This window comes from Alosa sapidissima, chromosome 2, assembly GCF_018492685.1.
Source record: "Alosa sapidissima isolate fAloSap1 chromosome 2, fAloSap1.pri, whole genome shotgun sequence".
In the NCBI taxonomy this organism is placed as follows: domain Eukaryota; kingdom Metazoa; phylum Chordata; class Actinopteri; order Clupeiformes; family Clupeidae; genus Alosa; species Alosa sapidissima.
Window position 1 is genome coordinate 32,660,819 of NC_055958.1, and position 7,452 is coordinate 32,668,270.

Genomic DNA, 7,452 nt, shown 5'->3' on the forward strand with positions numbered 1-7,452 from the left:
ATACGTCCAGAAAGCCACCACCCAGGAAATCCTGCAAGCAGTAGACCTCTGCCTATGTAAAAGTCAGCCAATCCTTAAGAATCTTGTCCACCACGTAGTCCCGCCCAAAACGTCTCTTCTCCTCCAATTCAGCATCCGACTCCAAACAGATCCAAACTGTATTCCGTAGCCGCGTCATTGGCACCGACTCCATATTGCTCCTCCGAAATCCAAACGTATCCTGATAGGAACAGATTTTTCCTTTGGAAAAAGTTTTATTGTCACCCAAACATATATATTATTGCATTACATTTTGTGTTGACATTTCACATTTTCATAGGCTTCATTTTTTTCGCAACACATTTTTACAAACATAAAATCATGTGTCTATAAAATATATTTTTTTGTTTTAAAACTGTGTCTGTGTGTGCAAAGTCCATGTTTGTGTAAAAAAAGATGTTAAAAGTCCACGCTTTTAAAAGAGTTCAAAATGTGATAAAAAAATGCAATAAAAGTCCATTAAAAGTTTCCCTCGTGCAGGACCAATATCAAGAGGCTCCACTCTGCTTCCCAGAAGAGCGAGGCAAGCGCGGATGCGCCCAGTGTTGTTCCTCGCCATGCCCCGGGAGTGCATCACGGCTCTGACACAGGTCCCTCGCCACGCCGCACTCCCAGAGCAGGTGCCGCACGGTCTCAGGTTGGCCGCATCCTGGCCGCGGGCAGGTGTTGGTTCTGGCCATGCCCCGGGAGTGCATCACGGCTCTGACCGGGAGGACCTCATGGAGCGCCATCCACGCCAGATCCTTCAGCTTGTTCTGGAGAGCGGGTTGGGCGGTGTTCCTCCAAGCCTGTTGGGCCTCACTTAGTGTGAGGCCAGGAACGGGGGTCACTGCTTCCCGGTCCTGCACAAGGGAGACAATAGATTTTGCATTGGTTAAAATGGTGACATCAGATGTTCTAAAATCATATTTGTTTAAAAATTTCTTTATAAAACAATATTCTTTTGGCAAATTAAAAGCAACTGGCTCTCTGTGGTCTGTATCTAAAATCCGCAGCTGTCTGAGGTAAGACCCCATCCAGAATTTCACCATGGTGGCAGTCTTGTTCTCTCTGGATAGGGTCGTTGCGTATTTAAAATGCAGGGTGGTGAAAAAATTATTTTTGAGGACCTCCCTTCTCAGCCTCTCCCATTTGGACCCTCACAGGAAATAAAACACCGCCCAGTCCAGACCTAAAAGAAAAGATTTGGGGGGACTAAAAACAGAACAGAGAAGTAAAAACAGTGGTAAAATTACAGCTTTGACTATTAAGATTTTCCCTTCTACTGTCAACTGTCTCAGTCCCCAAAAGCCCAGTCGTTGCCTGACTTTCTCTAACATGTCAGTCCAGTTACCGCGTCCACCACCCTCATTGTCAAATTGTATTCCTAAAATCCTCATGTCCTTCTGTTTAAAATCTACTGCCAGATCTGGTCTTACGTCACCCCACGGCCCAAAGAGCTGGGCCTCGGACTTGCTCCTGTTGAGCATGGCGCCCGAGGCCCTACCGTACCAGACAGTCACGTCGAGTGCTCTTTGGGCCGATAAAACGTCAGAAATTAAAAGGGTCACGTCGTCCATGTAAAGTGAGCAGGTCACCGTCAGTCCACCTGGCAAGTCGTCCTTTGATCCATTTGTCCCTTCTCAATATCTGTGCCAGCGGTTCAATGCAAGCAACGAACAGGAGTGGGGATAATGGACACCCCTGGCGGATGCCAGAGCGAACATTTATCGTGTTGGTTAGGTGCCCATTTACTCGAATTTTGCTGTGTATGTCTTTGAACAGCAATCCCACCCACTTTAAAAAATGGAGACCCCATTTTTTGCAGTACCTTTAAAAGGTACTGGTGCGAGACCCGATCAAAAGCTTTTTCAAAATCTAAATTTAGCAATAAAAGCCTAATATTTCTGTCTCTCGCAAAAACAGATGGCGTCTCAGACCAGCACTAAGCTGTCCGTGATCCTCCTTCCAGGGACGGATCCGGGTGGATCACGTCCTCTAAAACAGTCGACATGCGTTTGGATAAAAGTCTACTAAAAAGTTTGCAATCAAAATTTAAAAGAGTAATTGGTCTCCAGTTTTTAAGGTCAGTCCTGTCGCCTTTTTTGTGTAATAGAGAAACTATCCCTGATCTAAAACTGTCTGAAAGTCTGTCAAGTTCGTCAAATTCTTTAAAAACAGTCAAAATGTCATAAAAGGTAACATAAAATTCCACGGGGAGGCCATCCTCTCCCGGGCATTTCCCTGTTTTAAAACCTTTAAGACATTTTAAATTGTCAATGTAAAATCATGTTGACTGTAAAGAGTTTTATTTAAAAACTCTAAAACTTCCTCCATTACTTCATCATGCACCTCTTTCTCTTCATATAGGTCTTTGTAAAAAAGTTGTACCATTTCTAAAATCCCCTCTGTGCAGTTTCCCTCCCTCCCATCTTTTCTGTTTCTCTTTCTCTGCTTCTTAAAATTGTTCCTTTGCTTTTAATTTCGGCTAAAACTGACATTTCTTTTTTTTACCTGTTTGATTTCATCATTAAAATCAAAACCCATATTTAAAAGGTTCAAATATCTTTGTAGTCTTTTTTGCAGCCCCAACATGCACCTCCTCTCTCTCTCTTTTCCTTACCTTTTTTCCAAAAAAAAAAGTTATGGTTCTATTCACTATTTCCCACCATTGTGCACGTGAATCGTACAAGTCTTGGAGGGTCTGCCAGAGGCTGAGCTGCTCCCTGTATTCTCTATCTAACTATCTCCTCATCTGATAAGAGCAGATTTTTTTTAATCTTTTATTACAAATCATTCAAAACACAAATGGCATCCGGGACCAAGCCCGGGCAGAGGCCAGCCCCAAAAGGGACCCCCCCAAAATAAAAGGCCCGAAGACCAAACAAACAAACATAAAACCATCCCACACATCCAGCTCAGAACTTTAATCCACCCCAAACATACAACCCACCAGAGGGCACCAAACACAAACAGGTCAACACAGTACAACATCCCAACCCCAAAGCCCACACATGTACAATCCTCCCCCAACCCACACAAACAACATCAACAACAACAAGCCATCACCAACACAACCAACCCAATCAGTCCCCCATACCCGTAGTCCTCTTTAAATTGGCCTCGTCCCATCCGAGCAAGTCCTCCGACTCCGGGGAAAGGGGTGAGGGGGAGGGGGGCACCTCCCGCACAGAGTCCCCCGACTCCTCCGCACCGCTAGACTCCGCCACCTCCACCGCCATGGACTCCGCACCACCATCCTCCACCTGCAGGGCCTCAAACCTGTTGGTGATAGAGACCCCGCCAGCCACACCCTTGCACCGGCGGACTGGAGTCCCTGGAGGTCCACCGTCACTCCCGTTCAGCAGGGGGCGCTTCACTGCCCCCGACGCCCTAACCGCCCACTTAGCCATCTCAGCGTCCTGGGAAGCAGTAGCATCCGCCCAGCTCAACTCCACGACTTTCTCCACAGCCACGCCCACCTCACCCTTCGACCCAGCAGCACCTCCGACCTCAGGGCGGACATCTTGGACGCCATGCGGCCTAGCCGTAGCCATAGCCGCCGCGCATCCATCTTGGCTAACATGCGGCCCAGCTCCTGAACCACCAGACACTCCTGCCACCGTCACTCCACTCGCAATCGCAGTCTTCCCAGCAACAGGCACCGTCTTCGCAGGCACCTTCTTCACCACACCCGACACCACGGGAGCCCCCATAACAGAAACAGAAGCCCCTACAATGCCAGACCTCTGGCCGCCTCCAAGCTGCCCCGTCACCACACCAGCATAACTCCTCTGTTTAGGACACTCCACAAACAGACGATCAGTCCCCCCACACAAAACACAATCCCCGCAACTCCTTACAGTCTTTAACTAAGTGCCCGACAGTCCCACAGCGCAACAAGACTTCACAGTACACTGACCACGTAGATGCCCCAAATCCCCACAAGCCCAGCACTCACTTGGCAGATCCGGCAAGAAGACTCTCCCTCTGTCCGGGCCCAGCGAGAATGCAAAGGGAGGCCGCAACTGGCGACTCTCCTCCGTCGTCCGAAATCGCACCCGATATCTCCACTCCCCCGTCCAAAAGCCATTGACATCCAAAATCCGCTGCTCCTCTATAACCGACGAACAGTACCGTCCCAGGAAACTCCGAACATTCTGCTCCAGCACGTGGGGGTTTAACATCTGCACCACGACAGTGGCGATATCTCCCCACCTCAACGTGCGCAGTCCAGCCAGCACCGGCGTCTCATCAGCCGAACGAAGCAGCCGATAAGCCCTCTCCATGCCCTCCGACGACCAGAAGGTGACATCAAAACACGTCCTATCCACCGCACTCTGCAGACACAGCCCCTCCTTATCCATCGCCCGCAGTACCTCCTTCACCACAGCCACTCCAAAGCGCTCTCGGGTAAGCGTCGTCCTCTTCTCCACCGGCACCCAGAAACGTATTCCAAACTTCGGAAGTCCCCTAACCAGGTCCGCCGTCGCCATCTCTGATAAGAACAGATGCTACACTTGATCTCAGCCAAAAGGCCGAGAAGCGATACCCCACAACTCTACGGGGTCCGGCGCCCCCCCTAGCGAGGGCCCCGCCACTTAGAGGGTTACTGGGGGGCGGGACAAGCAAAAGCGGACCCCCACGGCCGGCGCAACACGACGCTTGACTTTGGACAGAAAGGTGCAGCTCCGCCGAAGCAGAGCTTCCAAAAATACCGTAAATTCGGGGCTGTTCCCCTCTACGGAAATCTTTAGTAAAAGGCGAAAGATTTGTACGAGATGAAGAGAAACCCGAGCGATGGCTGCCACAGGACACGCTGGACGGAGGTGGTTGGTCATGTCGTGTCCTGTGTGCGAGGACTGAGGACAGGCCTGGTGTTTCTCAGAACCTGTGGTAGAGGAGACGGCAGGAATGGTGGAAACAAGAGCCAGCACTGAGATTGTCCTACGCGGCTACTTCAAGGCAGCCACTTATTCTTTCTTTTTTAGTAATGTGCTCACATGGGTTTTGGTGTTGCCTTTGTGTTATTTGTTTCCTTGGCCTTTTTTTTTTTTTACTGTTACACACATTTTCAAAACGCTGTGTCTATTTCTCAAAACTTTACACACAAAAGCCACTATTGCACACATAAAATGCAAAATGCCTCAAATCTCAAGCAAAATGAAACACAACATTCAAAATGCAAGCAAGAAATAAAGCAAACATTTGTTTCAAAATGTAAACACTTTTGTCATAATATGACATTTTTGAATTTTTGATACATCATGTACACACTGTTGCTCAAAACCTAAAGCTCTTCTGTCTTTCATGGGTATATTTCCATACAAGAGTGAGAGTGTAAGTAGTAAGTAATCTACAGAGAGAAGTTGAAATGCACAGTAAACAATTAATTTTTTTTATTTTTTATTTGGGGGGCAGCACATATGTGACTTGTCATATGTCGTGACTTGCTGCATGTCCCTGTTTACTCTGTGAAGTGACTGGTTTGACTGCTGGTTCTTACAGCTGGATTATATAAATAAACTGACACACCACCCACCACTGCCCAGGCATCAATGATTCACACACGCACACACACACATCAATGAGTGATGACACACACACATATTGAAACACACACACACCTCTGCCTATACCCGAACACATACACACCTCTGTCCATGCTCAAACACACACACACACACCTCTGCCTATACCCGAATACATACACACCTCTGTCCATGCTCAAACACAAACAACACACACACATTTTCATTCTTTTTTTGGATTCTTAAAAGAGCAAAGATCAGGGCAATACAGTTACATTGTACCCACAGTTGTTTAGGGCATTACTCAAGGGTAACAGTTTCTGAGGCGCACACACACACACACAATGAATGGTGGGTGAACACATGTAGGCCAAATTCTCTGTAATCCAACTCTGAAAGCGTAGTGTGGCTGTTGAAGTTGGGGGTGAACATGAGACATTCAGGAGCACTGAGGGTGCAGCTGAGTTCTTGAGCCCACAGTTTCCTGTGACAGTTTCCTTTGCAGTTACCACACAAGGTGCTAGAAGCAGGGACACACACACACACACACAGCGATATAAAAGCCCCAAGACCAGAGACAAACAACAATCTGAACAACACTCAGAAGAAGATTATAGATCTTGACAAGCTCCTCTACGTATCAGCTACTCCCCTCAACCACCGACAACTCAACATAGCCATCCTCTAACTTGTCCTTTTTTTAAAGAATATATTTATTAGCTTGAACTTTTGTGAACAGGAATCCATTCTAAAATCCATTGACTAATATTGTGAAACCATCCTCAACCCCCAGCCTGACCCAAATGTCTTTAATACGCATTTCCTAGGGAAAATTCTGTTTCCGGTTTCCGTGTCCATTGCAAGTCGTGGTTTTGTTTCAGACACAGGAAAAAGTCCCAAACCAGCATGGCACAGCGGTGCAATATGGCACAGTTAAAGGGGAATAAACTGACACACCACCCACCACTGCCCAGGCATCAATGATTCACACACGCATAAAAATCACATTTCCAGTGATTTTTCACATAGATCTCCGAAAACAATCGGTTTTACCTAGCTCAAGTTGCTGCAGCCAACAGCTGAGCACGAACATGCCCCCAAAGTGTAGCGCTGTTGGCCGCAGCAACTTGAGCTAGGTAAAACCGATTGTTTTCATTTTTTTCCGTTCCGACGACAGTACTTGGTGAACTCGAGAAACGGAGATCTAGATCTATTTGAAAAATGTCTCTAAAGTTGTCAGAAATGGAAAGGCAGATTAGCTCGGCACTCCGTGGTGGAGCACAGAGCAACGCAGCCTCAAGAGCTGATGGTAAAAAGGTATCCGTGTTTCGGGGGGCCCAGTGGCACAAGCGGCTGTAGCGCCCATTCCACAGGCCCGGGCCCAAGTGCCCACGGGGACCCGGATTCGTATCCGACCCGCGTTCATTTCCCGACCTCCCCCATCTCTCTCTCCCGCTCGCTTCTTATCACTCTTGACTGTTCTGTCCATAGACATAATATACATAGACGCCGCATCGACCGCTACTCCTTACTAGCGCTGACGAGATTTGGAGCCGCCATCTTGGACCGGTCATCCACTCCACTCAGTGTAATCTGTTTGGCCGGTGAGATGAGCTGTCAGCGCACTTAATTAATCATATCTCACTGAATACCGAACAGATTCTCACTCGTTTTTTTTTGCTGCAAAGGTCATACATGTAGCTATGATACAGGACACATGATTTAGCGTATTTTAATATTCATAGTGGGTTTAACAGTAACAGAATATTCTGATATAAAGTGACCTGACGTCCGATTTCAAAACTGGGAACATAATCCATGTTTGACAGCATAGACAAAACTAGTTTGATACACGTTTAATGAGTTAAATATAGTTCACAGTTGACAGAAAAGTTCCATCAAC

General features: G+C 47.4%; 1 non-coding gene and 2 pseudogenes across 1 annotated transcript; all 3 read right to left on the reverse strand.

The window, feature by feature from the left end:
• Window positions 1-527: 527 nt before the first annotated feature.
• On the reverse strand, window positions 528-4,514 carry LOC121697120 (annotated as a pseudogene).
• LOC121704265 lies at window positions 4,433-4,568 on the reverse strand (annotated as a pseudogene).
• A 137-nt stretch (window positions 4,569-4,705) lies between these two features.
• LOC121704447 lies at window positions 4,706-4,817 on the reverse strand. The gene has a single exon (XR_006030534.1). It is a non-coding gene; the product is annotated as a U5 spliceosomal RNA (small nuclear RNA).
• Between the last annotated feature and the right edge of the window lie 2,635 nt (window positions 4,818-7,452).